Source organism: Phalacrocorax aristotelis, chromosome 4, assembly GCF_949628215.1.
Source record: "Phalacrocorax aristotelis chromosome 4, bGulAri2.1, whole genome shotgun sequence".
Taxonomy (NCBI): Eukaryota; Metazoa; Chordata; class Aves; order Suliformes; family Phalacrocoracidae; genus Phalacrocorax; species Phalacrocorax aristotelis.
Genome location: NC_134279.1, coordinates 20,054,566 through 20,073,514, shown reverse-complemented (window position 1 = coordinate 20,073,514; position 18,949 = coordinate 20,054,566). Strand labels below are relative to the sequence as shown.

The 18,949-nt window shown below is 43.0% G+C and overlaps 1 long non-coding RNA gene across 1 annotated transcript in view; it reads right to left on the bottom strand.

Annotated features, from left to right (window-relative positions):
* LOC142056164 (uncharacterized) overlaps positions 1–18,949 on the bottom strand; it is a 51,331-nt gene that overhangs the window by 19,440 nt on the left and 12,942 nt on the right. Inside the window, exon 2 of the long non-coding RNA XR_012660247.1 lies at positions 670–907. This is a non-coding gene — a long non-coding RNA (uncharacterized LOC142056164). The remainder of the gene's footprint in view (positions 1–669; positions 908–18,949) is intronic.

Here is an 18,949-nt window from a genome sequence, read left to right as displayed (position 1 = left end):
CCCTTGTCACCAACCACCAACTGGATTTAACTCAACAACTGTCTGGGCGTGGCCATCCAGCCAGTTTTCTACCCATCAAAGAGTACGCCTGTCTAAGCCATGAGCCTCCAGCTTCTCTAGGAGGATGCTGTGGGAGACAGTGTCAAAGGCTTTGCCAAAGTCATGGTAGACAAGATCCACAGCCTTTCCCTCATCCACTAGGCAGGTCACCTGGTCATAGAAGGAGATCAGGTTGGTCAGGCAGGACCTGCCTTTCATGAAGCCATGATGGCTGGGCCTGATCCCCTGGTTGCACTGCACATGTGGTGAGTGCACTCAGGAATCACTCGATAATCTCCTGGAGTACCCCGGTCAGGCTGACAGGCCTGTAGTCCCCCGGATCCTTCTTCCAGCCCTTCTTGTAGATGGGCATCACATCAGCAAGCTTCCAGTTGCCTGCGACCTCCCCAGTTAGCCAGGACTGCTGATAAATGGTGGAGAGTAGAGCCAGACAGGACGCAGGCAGCTTTGTTTTGTGCAAGCTGCCCCTGGGGTACGTGGGCAGGCAACCTGAGCTGAAGTTGGTAGCTCTGAGCAGAGTCTGCATGGTACCCCATGCTCCCCAGGAAAATGCCTGTGCACATCAGAAGGCAAAGCTGACATGGAGAGGTAGGATTTTCAGTGACATACCTCCATCCATTCTCCAGAGGTGAAAGGTGCCAGCACCTTTCTTTCAAAAATTGAGCAGCAAACAAGCCTTTTTCAGCTGGGGCTGGAGAATCACAAGCAGTGCAATGCTCCCATCAGTGCTGGGTGAGCTAACACCCTCAGAATTGGACAGACCATTGTTTAATGCTCTGTCCTCTGCTACAGAGGGACTCAAGCCCACATATTCTCCACTATTATCCCTGGCAGGCAAGTTTCTCCACTGAAAAACAAGAGAAAGAAAATAGGGTCAGAGTGAGAAATCAAGGAAGGGAAATTGCTTTCTTGCCTAGGGTTTGTTTTTTTTTTTTAAGATGCTGGATGTTTTTTATGGGTAACTAAGGAGAAACTTATAATAGAAGCACTATTCCTCCTCATTTCAGTATCAATTAGCTCCCAGGTCTCTGTGAAGCATCCCAAGAGCTATCTTTACATGGTGGGTTACACCAGAAAGCTCTGATTTATATTCTTACATGATTAAACACTACATTGTATAAACAAAGCAACACAACTTCATTAAAAACTATTAATACTGAAACTCCATTATGGAAATTAATTCACATAGACAGAAAAATCAGACCTTGTTGCTATATAACAAGGATCTTCACAGGCAAAATTTTGTCTTCATTCAAAAATCTAAGAGATCACATTTTCTTTCTTGCAAACATAGTTTTCAAAACAATGCTGCAGAAATCACTGCCTCATCTAGGATAAAGCAACACACTGCATCCAGGGAGCAAAATACTATCCATGTAGCAAAGAGGAAAGTGTTTAGTCAAAGGTCAAATCAAAAGGAATAGGGTGAAAAGATTTCCCTCTTGCAAGCAGGAAGTAAGTTTAATTATTCCACACCACTGCTCATCTCATTGGAGGCAATGAGCTTCATGACAATTCAGTGGCAGACAAGTGGAAATCCTTTCTTCCAAACAGAAAATTCAGATTGGATGAAAAAAGAAATGGCATACGTTAAAAAAAAAAAGAATGCAGGGAAAAATTAAGTCTACTATCTCCACATTTAACAACAAAGATATTTACTATTTCCTTTAAGAAGTTACTAATGCAGATCAAGTTATTTCAGACTAAAGATATTAGCAAATTAATTCTCAAATCATAAACTTGCCAAAAATCCTGCATCAGAAACTAAACTGTAAATTGACAGTCTCTAGGTTGAGATAAGTTGGGATATGACTGGATGTGCGCTAAATTCTGTGAGCGCGGGACCGTGCCCAGGTTCTGCCATTCAGATATAGCCTAGGTCTGTAACAGTCTTCTGTGATTAACGACCACACAGAAGATGTGAATAAGGTGATTTCAGGTGAAGTGAACTGTAAAGTGTGAAATAAGCTCTACAAAAAGCAATGTCTGCTTCAGGAGAGTTTATTTTCAGAATTGGTTTCAACATGCACAGGCTTACACACGTAAGTGTCTGTTTATAAGGATGTTCATCCTGGTGTATTCCAATTTCAGATTCTTAATTATGATGTCAAAATCAGGAGGCTGGGCTCTCAGTAGAGAGAAAAGGGCTCCTCTGAAAGGGAATTCAGAAGAGGAGTCTAACCTGGGTGGCTTCTATTCTTCTTTAGAAAGGCCCTCTCATAATTGAGAGAGGAGGTTTGCTCACAAAGGAGTGAAAATACCTTCTGACATGCTCATTTACTGAATCTCAGTAATCGTTATTGCCAAGTCACCATGCTCCAATTACTGCTTACTCCAATACCTTACAAATTTATATATATATACACTATATATATATATCTATAATAGACCTTGAAAAGAAGATATGCAGCAAGAGAATTTTGTATTGCAGATTGCAGCTGAAAACCCAATCATCAAATGGCTTCTCTATTCTTCAGTTCTGCCATTCTTCTCAACAGGACTTCCTAAGTACTTGGGACTGTATTACCTTCTAGCCCTTTTATTAAACAGTCACGTGCCCAGATACCACTTGGCAGAGAATACTGTTTCCATGACTTTGATTCCTGATAGGATCTACCTTTTCTGTGGAGATTTGCCTACATAATTTAGAGATACGACCTCCAAGAATTTTTCAGAAAGGAACAAAAGAAACCATGCTTTCAAATGGAAGAGGTTCTTTTGAATGGAAACCAACCTGGACTAGGTTGCTCAGAGAAAATACAGGCAATAGTACAGAGCCCTACACCCAGAAAACTGGAATATTTTGTAGTCTAAGCAGAGATTTTAAGCCCTTTATAGCTTCTACAGGGTTGCACCTCTTAAGGAAGATAAGAAATGCAGATGCATTTATTTTTTTCTGATGGGGAAAAAAAGAAAGTCAGGTACCGGCATGCAATATAAAAGCACTGGAAACAAATTTTAGGAGATTTAAAGGGTCGGTGCTCTTTTTTTCCCCACCTTCTCAAAAGAGAATGGCGCAAAAGAACACATTTTAAATTTCCCTCTCTCAAATCAATTTCCATATCTCTGTGATACGTGAGACAAGTGAAGATAACATCATAATTGTGAGGCAAACAGACATTCTGTTTTCATAATGGAAAACTCTAATAGCTTGAGACTTTTTAATTAGAGCACTGAATCTCTGCTGCAGTACCAAGCTCCTTCTACTAGTGGACAGCTGATTTAGAGACTATCCAGGCCTCTCCTCCATTCTTTAAATCAAAGGGAAAGGAACTTTCAGGATTATTACTGAAATTTGATCTATTTAAGGAAAGCAATAGTGAATTCTTTTTTCCCCTCTTTTATAGAACAAGTTTTATAGGTAATTAAAATGAAGTATGATTTTAGACATATTTATGTTACAGTGCTGCTGGCTGCTGTTGTTGCATACGCTGCAACTGCTGTAGAGGGACAAGAGATGCAGCTGCTCTGCCAACAGGAGCACTGCAGTAGTAATGACAAATGGGAAATCTTCTCTCACCCAGAGCACAGAATGTGAATATCGGTGGCTGCCGTGCACTTAAGGAAAGCTTACGCTCAGGTGTTTCCTATTTAATCCCTACCCAATCCAAATCTAACCAAGATAGAAAAATACTATTATTACTTGTTTACTTGACTGGTTATCCCATTGCTGATTAACCAGCCATAACCCATAAAATGCTGGCCTGCCTCCTCAGCATTCGCTCGATCAGTACTGCAGACTGTGAGGCAGCATGACTTTTTTCTCCCATCTCTGCATGAGGAACTTGAAGCACATTCTTATGAAGCAAAGCAAATCTTTCAAATAACCCCTAAAACCAGGTTTTAAATTGCCAAAATTATTGTCTTCTAATAGAACTATTTCTGAGAAGCTGGGAAAACGTGGAGATAGTGAGATCGCATTTTACTTCCTCTAGATTTTTCTTCAAAAAAAGCTCAGTATGAAGGCAGTGACTTGGTATGGAGAGAAGCAGGTTTTCACAAGGGCTGTGATTTGGGGTATCCTCATCACTGACTTGTCCATAGATACTTTAGGATTTAATATGAAACACAAGAATTCCAGAAACATGGATCTTACTTAACATGAAGAAGCAAAGGAAAAATGTCTTGAATTCACACTTGCAGAAGAGTAGACTTCATATGTGCATGTTCACTTTTCTATATTGCACTCTTAACAGAAAGATGCATCACTGGCAATGCATTACACTGTGCAGGAAAGCTGAAGAGGTGCCTACATCTTAGGACTAAAAAATTTCCAGAGTCATGGTCACAGCACTCAAAAAAAAAAAGCCCCAACACAAAAAAACCCAAAACAACAACAACAACAACAACAACAACAGAGTCCCACACCCCAGAACAGCCTTACACCTACAGCATAGTAGCCTTTTGCTCTGTAGCCTATTTTACACTAGTTCTGCACACTGCTTGCTGTGGTATCATCCCAGTTTCATTCGTCCTTAATTGGAAATAAAGCAGCCCGTTTTTAGCTTAGCGGGTCTGAAGGTAAAACATAAGTCACTGTTCTGGTGTTTCTCAATTCCCACCTTCATCATTCTGAACCTCTGGCCAGCTGCAATTCAACTTGACAGAGGCAGAAAAGTCTTTTGTGGTTTATCTTTCAGCATGTTTCATGAAAGTAGGCTGTCAGGAAGAAAAGAGGAATGCTGTTTGTGCACCTGTTGAGTGACAGCCTCCTTTAGACACTAGGGAAATTATATGCTAACTCCCTCTGGCAACAGCATTCCACAAAAAACTGTGCTCAAGGAATGCCACGATATTATTAATGAGTTTAATAATAAGAGGTGGTCACAGATCAAAGCCATACTCTGCTAGGTTTTGTACGCAGATAATCTCTGCTTCACACCTTTCGTAAAACACAAATCAACAGACGGTGAGAACAAGAGACAGCAGAGATCAGTAAGGCAGGCAGTTCTGTGGTACGTGGCCTGCTATTAGAGCTTTTTCAGGCATCACCACAAAAGAAAATGTTAAAGGGGGACAAAAACATTTTATTCTACTTTGTAGGTGGAAAAAGCAAAATCACTTTGTGTAGTGAAGTAGAGCTGAAGAGAGAGAACATTGACGAATGTCCTTTTGTTTGAAACCTCACCAAGTCAGCCACCACAAACAGGGAACACATGAGTGCCTGCAGTTCTCCTATGTACTGTATTTGCAAACCTCAAAGCCAGTGACCTAAATTCCTTTGTGGTGACCCATTTAGCTTGCATTTATGGTGTTGTGCCTAATGATACTGTTCCACTATTTCAAGCTCTATCCCTCTCTCAGGAAAAGAGAAGCTCTAGGAAGGTTTTGTGTTAGGATAGGTATTGCTCCACAGAATTAAACACTGCCCAGGCTCTCACTCTTTCAACCTTTTACTTAGAACTAGTCTCGTGCTTGCTTTAGATCTGTTTTGCCCATACTCCTTTCTCAAGTCCTTTTAGTGCACAGGCTTCCATCAGCAATAGTGCTGCTTTCTGTCTACGCACACTTGTACAAGTGTGTTGGGCAGATAATAAAGAAAAGGATCTAACATGGATAAATACAGACATGTATAAAATGGAATGGCAGGAGAAAGGGTGACAAAATAGAGCCCCAACCGATCACAGAATGTGTATCTTTTGGATAGCTAGCAGTAGTGTGTACACCTTCATCTGTCCTTTACGCTGTTTGAATGTTTTGTATGTTGAGAGGCTTTTTCCTAAAGATCTCATCAGCTGGAGGCATCACTTCAGGTATTTGCCTGAAGATGTCAAGGGGATACCATCAAAGACACTACCAAGAAAAAAGAATGATCTGGTGTGGGGTGTGTTGACAATTAACAGAGAAGAAAGAAACTGGTTGTACTGGAGAAAGAGACTGCATTTCAAGAAAAAAAGAAACTGCGCATGCAGGGATCAGGAGAACAAACATTTTCCTCAGTTTGATTTAAATTTACTGAATGCCCTACAAGTGCATAAAAAACTCATGCAAGGGAATACGTAAAGTAATCTGGAGTGGTTTTGTCTGATTTCTCTGGATTTGTACCTCTCTTATGCTAATTATAGAATAACTCGTGTCTGTACCTCTCCTGAAGTCTGTGCATCCCTTTGAGCTGGCAGTACCATGAAGATGCGAACTTTCAAGCAGGACAGATGTGACAGGACAGTGTCACAAACTGCTCTCCTCATGGGCGCAGCAAGCATAGTATCCATTAGCAAGAGGCTTCTGTGGCTAATTGAACCTACTAGTATAATCTTTCCTCTCCTTTTTTTTCCTGTTATGATGGCTGATGTTCACTATCAAATTTATGCAAAAACTGGGTGTAGCAGGTAAGACGAGATTGTCTCAAACACCTTAGTGCTTTTGAAAGAATTAAACCTAGAAGAGAAAATCTTATCTATGCACTTAGGGATTTATAAAACATTACCTTTGTGACTTTTGCTTCTTTTTACATGCAAACAAGAGTAACGCCCTATTTTCTATTAACAACTAAGCCTGAATTAACTGAGGACATAACTCCCTGGTTACCCTGAACAAAAGTATGGGCAGAGTATTGTCAGAATGTGTGGTCTGTCTCTTTGGCAGCAGCCTGTGCTCAAGTCAGTAGAGTGTCTGCAGATTCACAGCCTCAGTTTTATTAATCTTCCCCAGATTTGTATGGTCTTGTGAAGACAAAAGGGAAACTTCAGACCATGGCTTGAAGGCATGCGTTATGTGTTAACTTCACTTCCACAGCCCCATGTGTCAGTCCTATTGAATGTTTTTATGAATAGTGTCATAATATTGTAATTTGGATCCACAGTCTCAGGCACTGTAACAAGAAGAGGAGCAAGGTTGTCTTGTACTATCTTGTACCTTCCCCAAATTACTCCCTTTTCCCCTGTAGACATTGGGTTTCCACATCTATGCCTCTCATCAACAAAAACATCAGCACAACCTGGAGAATTTCCTTTCTGTCTGAGAATGAAAAGCAATACAAAATGTTCCTTTTTGTTCTTTCCTGGCCCAAAGCTGACTTTTGTTCTCATCTTGTTAAGGAAACAAACCACTAAGCTATACAAAAGCCAAAGGCATCATACCTTTCTTCCCTAGGATAACTTGGGGGTTGACTCCTCTCAGCACTGACATCCTCCAGGAGATACAATTGGCTCCATGTGCTTACAGTTCCTCTGGCTAATCATCTCCATCTGCCATGGTGCATCCTATTACTTCCCTTGTGCTTTCAAACCAGAGGGGTTATTTCTTCCATTGTAGGTTACATATAATAAGGATGAATCCAACACAGCTACAATTTATGCTAAATAGAGATTATAAAAACTACATTTGGAAAATCCTCAGTAACGTTGGCTGTACTGGAAAACAACTCTTTTATACAGTATGGTAAAATAGGGATTCTATAGTTGAGAGTTTAAGGAATTTCTCATGGTTCCAAAGAAAACTCATTTTTTCCAGCAAACCTGGTTTAGGAAGGTTAGCTGTAGGAACATAACAAATACTGATTTTTATATTTACTTCATTTTTTTTAAGAGTGCCCCTTACCAAAATTATTACAGCTCACAACAGGTATTGGTCTTTGCTCATATTATGCCAGTCTTTAGGATTCTTGAAGTAAGATTGGTATTATCAAGGCTTTAACTTTATTCAGGTCAGGCTCACTGACATGAAAGGAAGTATTTCTATGAACATTAGTGGGAGATAGATCAGGGTTAATTTAAAACAACCCAACAGTTGTGTGAGCTTTTGTTTTTAGTAGTGAAATAAACAAGAGGATAAAAATTGAGGAACGCAGTTTGGGTAGTCTTAAAATTTTAGGTTCCTGAATGAAAATCTTCTCACAGGATTTCAGCTGATATGGCCTAAGACAGAACTATAGAAAAATACTGTGCAAGCTGGGAGGATTTTTATGCTGACATAATGGTTACATTGGGAATAACAAGTGAAACAAAAGTTGCAAAAGCTTGCAGATTCTAGCAGAGGAACTAATTTCAACAATAGGAGGAACCAAAACAGAGGGAACTGATATAATTAGATTAGCTGAATTGTAACCATTCCTAAATAACAACAGGCATGGAAACATGCAGTAATTTTGGAAGAGGAGTAACCTGTGAATGGCAAAAAGCAGCATTCTCTTTCGTTCACACAGCTGGCAAAAGAAAAGGCAACCTGTTCGACACAAATCATGTTCATTCTTCCTGCTTACTGCTTTAAAAATCCAGCCCCTTTTTCTCTGGTAAAGCTCTGGTTCAGGTTTTCATTGTCTCACATGTCCACAACTAAAGCTGCTTCTTCCTGGTTTCAACAAATCTACTTTCTCTCCCTGTAAAAGCATTTAACACATTGGAGTAAAAATTATCTTGCTGACTTACCACCTCTGTTATATTTTCATGTGCTCTGCATCCCTCATCTACTTCTTTCTTTTATTACCCACTCGTCTCAAAGCACATGCTGGCCAGTACTTGCTTACAGCTGACCAAGAAGATAAAAGATGGCTCTCCAGCTGCTGGTGCTCTCCAATACTACTTCCTCCTCTTTTATCACATTCCTTTTGCAAATGAAAAGCTTCCTGTAAAGGAAAACTACAAAGTCACTTCAAATCTCTGCTTAAGGCCTACTCATGCCTTCCCATGCACATAACACCTGACAGTGACTTATTGCCCCTATGCTGTGGTTAATCCCTTTATACTTATTCCAAACTCTCAAGCTCAACTGGATGATACCTTCAGTTTTGCATGTGATCATGCTCTTATCACATACCCACGTTGCAAGACGTGTGGAGTCAGGGCTGGGCTTTGTTTCCTATGTTATGTGACTGCTTTAGAAACATTCCAAGATCAGAGGTTAAGCTTTTCAGAGGTGTGCACACAAAATCTCAGCTTGTGTAAAACCTGGTACATACCTGGCTGAAAGCCAGCTTCCTCATGTGCCCCAGAGAGTGCTGAGCCTGTATTTACTTTGGAAAACATCCCTGGCTTTTCCCTTCAGCTGGTGGAATGCTTTCTGGCCAGCTGCCTCAGGAAGGTGGGAACAGATCACTATGATACCCTAGGTTAGAAAGAGCTCTGCAAGCTGTCACCCACTGATACCCATTTGGAGAAAGAAATAAAGTCCCTACAAGGATCAGGGACAACAAGTGACAGTGCTGCATTACAATCCACTTTATTAGCCTGATATGCTTAAGATTTGGTTCCCTCTGACTGCCTTCAGTCATCAGCTGTAGAAGCACTGCTGAAGTGCTGCAGGGTTCATCACAGTGAGAATCTCCTCATTGCACCTTTTTATTCATGAAGAATTGTCATGGGGCAATCGCTTGAAAAATAAATAGTTGTGTAGCTCTACACAGAATAGAGTCTGTGCAGCCAGTTTTCTTCTCAGAGCCAAACTGCAGTCACCAATCTTGTCACCAAGGAAGATGGCCATGCTGTGGGGTGTGACAGCAGGAACAAAGAATGACTTTTGTGGGATACAAAGGACCAGACTTCTGGGTAGCCTCAGCTCCTCCCTTTGCAGTCTTTTCAATCTTTTGGGGCACATATTAAAGGGCTGTCTGTAGACATATAGGCAAATTTGTCACCAGGTGAAAGTTCTCAAGTGACCAACATGAGTTTTCTAATAAAATGAAAGATTTTTAGTTTAAGCATTCTCATCATTATTGGTGGAGGACTCAGTACAGCTGCACAGCAAATCACTACCCATACATCATTCACTGACATAGGTAATTTTCAAAGAAACAGTGCTTTGGGAGGTGCTGTCATATCCCTTAGAAAAGAAATAACAAATACATGCAACTAAAGACAAAAATACTAGGAAGAGCATGTGCATGCTGCTTTGGTGTCATGATCACTCTAATTAGTCAGGGACTGACAGTAGACCATGCAACACTATGAAATCATAGAGGAAAAAATAGGGTAAATGGCAAGGTCTGTAGGTGTCTATTGGAAGTAGATTTTACAATTCACTTAATTTCTCTCTGTGTGTGCGCATGCACACACATGTAAAGCATATCCTTTAAAGAAAGGAGGAGTTAAGCAGAGAAAAGTAAAGAAAAAGGCAAAAAAAAAAAAAAAGGCAGGAGGAGGATTGGAGCAAAGAGTCATTGCTGAAATGAAAAAGAGGTTCAGAAGTAAGAAAAGAAAGGCCAGCAATAAAGGACTTGACTATCAGGCAGCAAAGACTGCTTCTCAACAAGCAGTGACAAAGTGCTCAATCCCTTTCCTTTCAGAACAAAAGGAACTGATGGCAGGGGGCATTGGGGAGCAGGAGATACACCCTGTACAGATTTGGCAGAGGCCACAAGATCCCTAGTCCACAGCACTTGCACATCCAGGTCACTGCACAGTGACACACCACTGACTGTCAACAAGAAGAAAACTACTTACTTTAGAGATTAGCCCTGGAAAATGGGAACAACCATCCAGGACCCAACGGCCTACCACAAAAGCAACATAATTTCTCATTACTGGACTTTTTCACAGTAATTGATCTTTTCAGAAAGCTTCTAGGTAGTAGAATCTTAGATCCGTCTCCCCTTGCCCCCGCTGAACAGTCTTTGACTGGGCAAGCAGCCCGAGTCACCTGAAAGAGCGCAGCCTCTCAGAAATTGTGGGCTGCTCAGGGTGAGTCAAGGTGGCAGAAGGAAGCTCTTGCAGTGCTGAATCCTGCCTGACCTCAGAGGAGACGCTTCATTTATAACAGCCTCCTCTTCATTTTCTGAGGCTTAAATTAATCACAGTGCACTTCTTGCTTACAAACATTTTAACACTGACATTATACTGCAATGTTAAAATTGGAATGTCATTTCAGGAAAACTTACAGCCACCCATGAAAGAAAAATGTAAACTACAACAAATAAAGAAGTCAACATGAAAAACTTCTTGGGAATAATACATAGGTATCTGTAAATAATACAAATACAGGTTTAATAGAAAATAGTCACACACAGAGACTGCTGAAAATAACTATGAGAAAGATGATAATGGAAAAAAATGTGAGGCTACATGTATAAATACTGAGGAAGAACAAGGACCTTATGATGTGAAGTGCTCAGAAAATATGAATTCTACTCTGTAGTAATGAATTTGGTAACATCTATATTTACCTGTTATGAGGAGTTTCCCTCTTTCTAAAACATCTCCCCAGTAGTTACCATTTCCCACAAAACTGTTGCTTTCAGTGATCTAAATATGAATCAACACACAACACTGAGGTACTCCATGAAATTGGCCCAAATGCCACAAATAGGTAGTATTTAGAAAAGGATTTTGTATTTAAAAGCTCTTTTCCCACAGCCTCTTTTTTCATGCAGTTTTACCTTTCAGGTTTAGTTAGAACTACTGAACATTCCTCTTTCTCTTGCTGTCAAAATAAACAACAAAATATTGCATGGAAATTTTCTAAAGGCTTTATCAAAGGATATTTCAGGTAATTGTTTAGGGAAAAGTGCAGTCTTATTTTTATGCCTTTAAAAGCCAGGCGCCTGGCAAGATATGGCCGAACAGCGGGGGCCTGGTCAGCACAATCACTTACATTTTCAGAACTGGTTATGATTACGATGCTCTGAGGTTAGCAACCAGCATGGAAAGCATCCAATATGTGCTTTGTTCTGCAGTCCACGAGGCAACTAACTGCAGCCTGCTGGCTCATGGAGAGCTGCCCAAGGCACAGCCTGAGACCTTTAGCCAGGGCAGGTCAAGGGGCAGTGCTTGGGTGCACACCTCAGCTCCCAGGCAGGTCTTGGGTGTTGGGCTCTGCTTAGCAGGTAGATTTACTCCTCTGTGGAACACAGAGGAGAATAGTCTGTAGCTGTGCTGCTAAAGTGTTCCACATGAAATAAGGCACCATACAAGGGGCAAAATTCAGTCAAGCCACTGCAGTCAAGACCACCTTTTGTCATCTTTTCAGTCAGCTAGAGAAGACTTCCAGAATTCCCTTTGCTGCATGACCCAGACTAAGATCTCCAGCATTAGTGATTGTTAATCCTACTTTTATCTGGTACCTTTAAAGACTTCATCAACCCTGACATTTCTTGGCATTTCTTTCTCATAATTAGAGATTTTACCTTTTTTTTGTTTTGTTTTGGTTTTTGTTTTTTTTTTTAACACCAGCTGAATTGGAGACAGGGCTGGTTTAAAATGTATCTATCATTAGGGCAGTGTTTCAGTGTAGGAAGATATAATATACCTCTGCACTGTACCACTGCGTATTTAATCCTCTGAATGGCCAAGAGGCAGACAGCAGTAAAAAGATCAGCTGCAGAAACCTAGTAGTGACACAAGTTGCTTAAGTGGAGGCCTTCTGACTGATATTTTTCCCATGGTTTCTGATTTTCCCTGTCACCCAGGACAGGCATCTTAATAGTACAGACACTCTAAGCCACTCTCCATCATCTTTGAAAGGTTGTGGAGGACAGGAGAGGTGCCCAAGGACTGGAGGGTAGCCAATGTCACTCCAATCTTCAAAAAGGGCAAGAAGGGGGACCAGGGAAACTATAGGCCTGTCAGCCTCACCTCCATCCCTGGAAAGGTGATGGAGCAGTTCATCCTGGAGGTCATTTCCAGGCATGTAGAGGAAAAGAAGGTTATCAGAAATAGTCAACATGGATTCACCAAGGGGAGATCATGCTTGACCAAACTCATAGCCTTCTATGACTGCATGACTGGCTGGGAGAAGAAAGGAGAACAGTGGATGTTGTTTACCTCGACTTCAGCAAAGTTTCTGACACTGTCTGCCATAACATCCTCATAGGTAAGCTTAGGAAGTGTGGGTTAGATGAGAGGACAGCGAGGTGGATTGAGAACTGGCTAAATGACAGAACTCAGAGGATTGTGATCAATGGGGCAGAGTCTGGTTGGAGGCCTGTCACTAGTGGTGTTCCCCAGGGGTCTGTGCTGGGCCCAGTCCTGTTTAATATATTCATCAATGACCTGGATGATAGGATCAAGTGTAACCTCAGCAAGTTCACGATGACACCAAGCTGGGAGGAGTGGCTGATACACCAGAAGGCTGGGCTGCTGTTCAGCGAGACCTGGACAGGCTGGAGATCTGTGCCAAGGGGAACCTCATGGAATTCAACAAAAGCAAGTGCAAGGTCCTGCCCCTGGGGAGGAACAACCCCATGCATTGGTACATGTTGGGGCTGACCTGCTGGAAAGCAGCTTTGTTGAGAAGGAGCTGGGAGTGCTGGTGGACAACAAGCTGACCATGAGCCAGCCCTGTGCCCTTGCGGCCAAGAAGGCCAACGATGTCCTCGGGTGCATAAAAAGTAGTGTGGCCAGCAGGTCGAGAGAGGTTATCCTCCCCTTCTACTCTGCCCTAGATGAGACCACATTTGGAGTACTGCATCCGGTTCTGGGCTTTCCAGTCTAAGAAAGACAGGGAACTACTGGAGAGAGACCAGTGGAGAGCTACAAAGATGATCAGGGGACTGGAGCATCTCTCTTATGAAGAAAGGCTGTGAGACCTGGATTTGTTCAGCCTGGAGAAGAGAAGGCTGAGGGGGGAACTTATCAATACTTATAAATATCTGAAGGGCAGATGTCAAGAAGATGGGGCCAGACTCTTTTCAGTGGTTCCCTACAACAGGACAAGGGTCAATGGGCACAGTTGGAGCACGGGAAGTTCCACTAAACATGAGAAAAAATTTCTTTCCTGTGAGGGTGCCAGAGCAGTGGCACAGGCTGTCCAGGGAGGCTGTGGAGTCCCTTCCCCGGAGACATCCAAACCCTGCCTGGATGCGTTCCTGTGCCCCCTGCTCTGGGTGTGCCTGCTCAAGCGGGGGGGTTGGACAAGATGTTCTCCAGAGGTTCCTTCTAACCCCTGCCATTCTGTGACATGGTATAATCCATGTATACCAAATTGTCCCCTGGAGCTATCCAGGAGGCTGTTCAGTGATATGATCATTAAAAGAGAGACAGATGCATACAAGATGGAGCACTGGGGAATATCAAGACATGGTGACTCTCTAAGAGTCCTCCCTGACCCAATAACCACAATAGCTGGTGAGTGGAGAAATGAAACTAAAGATTATTCCAGATAGGCCCCTTCCTTATTCTGGTCTCTTTAGCCGAATCACTTCCAACCCACTTCTTATTCAGCACCCTGACTGTAGGCCAGGCCTGATAAGCAAACCAGGTGACCCCTTTATACACACAGGTGGGAATTCAGTGGCTGAAGCAAAGCCCAGAAACATGCTCTGGCTTAGACGTTGCCAGAAGAAACCTGGGTGCTCCAGGGCTGCACTGCTCCCTGCAGCACTAAACACGGCAAGGGCAAAGCACCAGCAAACAGCTCAGGGGAGAATTATACAGCCTCTTCACTTTGCTTAGGATATAGGCTGTCCCTGTCTTACAGGGACTCAAATCTTTACTGGCAGACAAGGCACCTCTGTCCCAGCCAGATTCTCCATAATGGTTTGTATTGGCAGGTCCAATGCAGAGAGTCACCATGCTTCACAGTGGACAGAGATATTATGGATCCAAAGTAAAGGCAAAGAAAGAGTTGGGAAGAGCTTGAAATGGGTCCACCCTGAATAAAATGAGATGAGTCATATCCACTGCTCATGCAATTGTTCTCTTACTGCAAGAGCAGCTTTCAAATTCAAAGGCCATCCTTTCTGAACCTCAGAGTCATGTATCCAGAGAGCCACTGGACAGACCTCTGCTCCTTGGAATGCCTAGAGGAAGAGAAGGACATGCCTCTAAGACAGATCTCAGCTGAATATGCAGCTGGGATCTAAGGCAGCTTTGCAATACTGACCTTTGGTTTTTCCCTTTCTCCTACAGTGAGTGGGATTCACCCGGCAGACCTGCTCTGACACTGCCACGCTGCATTTGAACTGCATGAGAGAAACTGAATAGGTATCTTGGCTTTGGAAATACTCCAAATCAGTTTGAATGCCCAACAACAAATTAAAAGCAGAAGTGCAAAGAAGTAATACTTAAAAATGCATAGCCTAAACTATGGGTTTCATAAGATTAACAGAACAGGGTGTCTACATCCTGTGGATTCAAGTATCTCTTCCCAACACATTAGTGCCTGACAAACAGGAGCAGGCAGAGAAGGGATGGTGCCTAAATCTTCATTCTGCAATGGCACTCAAATCACAACTCCTGTCACTAACATCTGAAAATGACTCCTAGCCCATGCAAACTGGAATTCTGAACAGAGAGTAGGTTGAGGGTTTTGGGTTTTTCTGCCTTTTTTTTTATTATTAAACATTTCCTCAGAATACTGAGCTATTCTGAGGGTTAGACCTAGCCAAGCTGGCAACCTATCAGGGAAGAAAATCACAGAATCACAGATCGGAAGGGACCTCAGGAATCATCTAGTCCAACCTTTCTGGGAGGAGCACAGTCTAGGCAAGATGGCCCAGCACCCTGTCCAGACAACTCTTGCAGGTGTCCAACATGGCCGAGTCAACCACTTCCCTGGGGAGATTATTCCAATGGGTGACTGTCCTCACTGTGAAAAATTTCCCTCTGGTGTCCAGTCGGAATCTCCCCAAGAGCAACTTGTGTCCATTCCCCCTTGTCCTCTCCATGTGACTGTGTGTAAAAAGGGAGTCTCCATCTTCTTTGTAGCTGCCCCTTAAGTACTGGTACATGGTGATGAGAACCCCTCTGAGCCTCCTTTTCTCAAGGCTGAACAAACCCAGCTCTCCCAGCCTATCCTCATATGGCAGCCTTCCCAGTCCTTTGACCGTCTTGGTGGCCCTTCTCTGGACCCCTCTTCCAGCCTGTCCACATCCTTTTTGTATAGAGGGGACCAGAACTGTACACAGTACTCCAGGTGTGGCCTGACAAGTGCTCAGTAGAGCAGGATAATGACCTCTATCTCTGCTTTTGTTGCCCTTTTTGATGCAACCCGGCATCCTGTTGGCCTTCTTGGCCGCAGCAGCACACTGTTCCCTCATGTTGAGCTTCCTGTCCACCAGGACCCCCAGGTCCCTTTCCACAGAGCTGCTCTCCAGCCAGGTAGATCCCAGGCTGTGCTGCACTCCTGGATTATGTTTTCCCAGGTGCATGACCTTACACTTGTCCTTGTTGAACTTCATAAACTTCTTGCTGGCCCACTCTTCCAGCCTATCCAGATCTCCCTGCAGAGCAGCTCTCCCTTCTGGAGTGTCTACTTCCCCACTCAACTTGGTGTCATCCGCAGATTTCATCAGGCTACACTTGATGCCGTTATCAAGATCACTTATAAAGATATTGAATAACATTGGGCCCAGTATTGATCCCTGGGGGACTCCACTAGTGACAGGTTGCCACTTGGAAAAGGAGCTATTTACCACCCCCCCTTTGGGTGCGGCCTGTCAGCCAGTTCCCCACCCACTGCACAGACCGCTTGTCTAGGCCATAACACATCAATTTCTCCAGGGGGAGACTGTGGGGGACGTATCAAAGGCCTTGGAGAAGTACAGGTAGACAATGTCCACTGCCTGCCCCATGTCAACCAGGCAAGTCACTTTGTCATAGAAGGCCACCAGGTTTGTCAAGCATGCCCTGTTCCTCAAAGGATCCCCTCAAAGTCAGGGGATATTTACCATGGGAAAATAGAATTCTTTCTTTGGTGACAGATCCAGGAGCACACAGTGAGTCAGAAGGGAACTCTTGAATGTGGGGATGAGAAATGGAGTTGCCTAAGCAATGTTATCTCCTCTACTTTGCCTAGAGATATGCTTCACCCTACGCTGCACCTATGGACAGTGTAAGAATCTCATCTTAACTTTGTTCTGCTCCTCACACGTTTGTAAGTGCTGCAGGGGAAAAGCTTGGCAACAGGGCATTCTCTTGACTTGGGGTGGACTCCTGGTCTTCAAATGCTGGAAGCAGTTAAAGCTACAGAAAGAGTAAGGAATAAGTGGAAATCATTTCCCACAGAGGCTAGAGCCAAAACAGTCTGCTGGCTAAGGTTGAACAATAAAGATGTTAATTCTGTGGCCTCAAAGGTTTTTGTGGTTCTCTAGCTTCCCCTACGTGGCATTAGCCATGGCTCAGGTGGAGTGAATCACAACACCTACAGCACGAGCTCTGCCAAGAGCTCAAGAGCACTTACTATTATGTATTAGTCACTGCAGTTCCACAGCCAATAATGCCAGGGCTGTGCATGATCACGCAGCAGTACTAATTTGATCTGGATCAGGCCATGGTATTTTTGGCAGATTAGCCACAGTACACACCAGAGAGTGCTTTTTATATTTGTTTTGTGAAAATAAGCAATACATGATCTGACATAAAGCATGTTGGTACAACACTAAGCTGTTGAACCTGCTGCTTTTAAACAAATCTAAATTGTTGGGGTGAGTTTACACTGGATCATTGTCATGCACCCTGCTTTCAGAACCTCTCTGATCCCAATTTAGTTTTAAAGTTGGACTTACTATATAATCAATAGATGGCCTCAGCGGAGCTCTTTAAAATGAATCTGCTCAATGCATGGCACACCACCTGGTACACTGCTACTACGCCAGTAGAGCAGTGTTTTTCAGTGACAGCTGGAATTTCCCTAGCCCCTCTCCCTCTTGCTTCAGCAGTAGACAGAATCCCAGTAGGGTGAAAAAGGATGAGCATATGGCTAAAACCATTACTGGCTTTCTAACAGCATTTAACTTCTATCCCCGGGCTTGTTTAAATGCAATTTGTGGTGCAACTTGTCTTTTACTCAGCAAGGACTGCTGAGATGGAACATGTACGCAGGCTAAAGCCAAGAGAGATCCAGTGGAGAAGAGGGATGCAAACTGAGCATGTGTGTGTCGAGGGCCAGGAAATATTCTATGGAAACATTATGCCTCACAGGGAGATATATGTGCAACTGAGAGGCAATGAGCTAAGAGTTATAGGAAACAGCAGTTCTGGGACCTGTTACCACAGCTACCTTAAGAAAACAAAACAGTGATTCATGTTATGAAGCAATGGCAACAAAGAGGATGTTGTTCATGGTGTGACTAATGCTTGCAAAGATACTCAGTTCACATGTGTACAGGCTACAGAAGCTGGCTGCCACTCTTGCAGGCAGGGCATATAAAAAATGGGTAGCTGACATGTAATCTCAGGAGCACTGATAAAACAACAACATTAGACTCAATAATTAGATGGAAGAATTAGCCTAATTTTGAGGCTAAGCAGCAAATGCAGTTGCCAATAAGAAAACTCAGAAAAGCAAGTAATGCCATAAATTAAAACATATTATGGCTGATGTACAGAACATCAATTGTAGCTGATCAGCAGGGCAGGGCAAACCACAGGCTTGAATATTGAATTAAGTACCAGATTTCATATGAAACACAAGGTGGAAAAGAATAGTAACCAGGAAGTCTCTATTCGCTCCCAAAGAAGATCTATCTAAAAAGCATCAATAATTTTAAGGAGTCTCCGGGACAGCAGATTGAGTTTAGCAGACCCCTCTGTGTCTATCAGTCAGTCTATCCCAGTGTGTCCAAGCACATGAATTACAACATGGAATTTTGTCAAGCCCAGGCAGATCTGCAAAGAAGAGCCATTGAAATAAGCGGCAAATACATCACTAGGTCTTCTCCGAAGCTGGTGTCCCCCCAGAGCCACTGAGCAGTGTACCGTAAATAACCAAGGTCACTCAACCTGACCAAATACACCTTCCTACTTTATATACCTGCAGCATCTGCAATGTCAGGCAGAGTTTCTACTGTGACAGAAGATACAAATCCTTTGCCACATCACCAGGTAGAATTATTAATGGAAGACAGGACCTCAGCCGCCTGCCAAGAGACCCCCTGTCAACTGAACCAGATCCGGAGAGACTCATTGTCTTAAACATCGCAACACTCCTACCTGAAAAGAGGAGAGGTCAAAAAAGAAGGTGCCAAGGTGTGACAACTATTAGATGTGCTGGGAATGGAATATTAGACTGAATATTCACA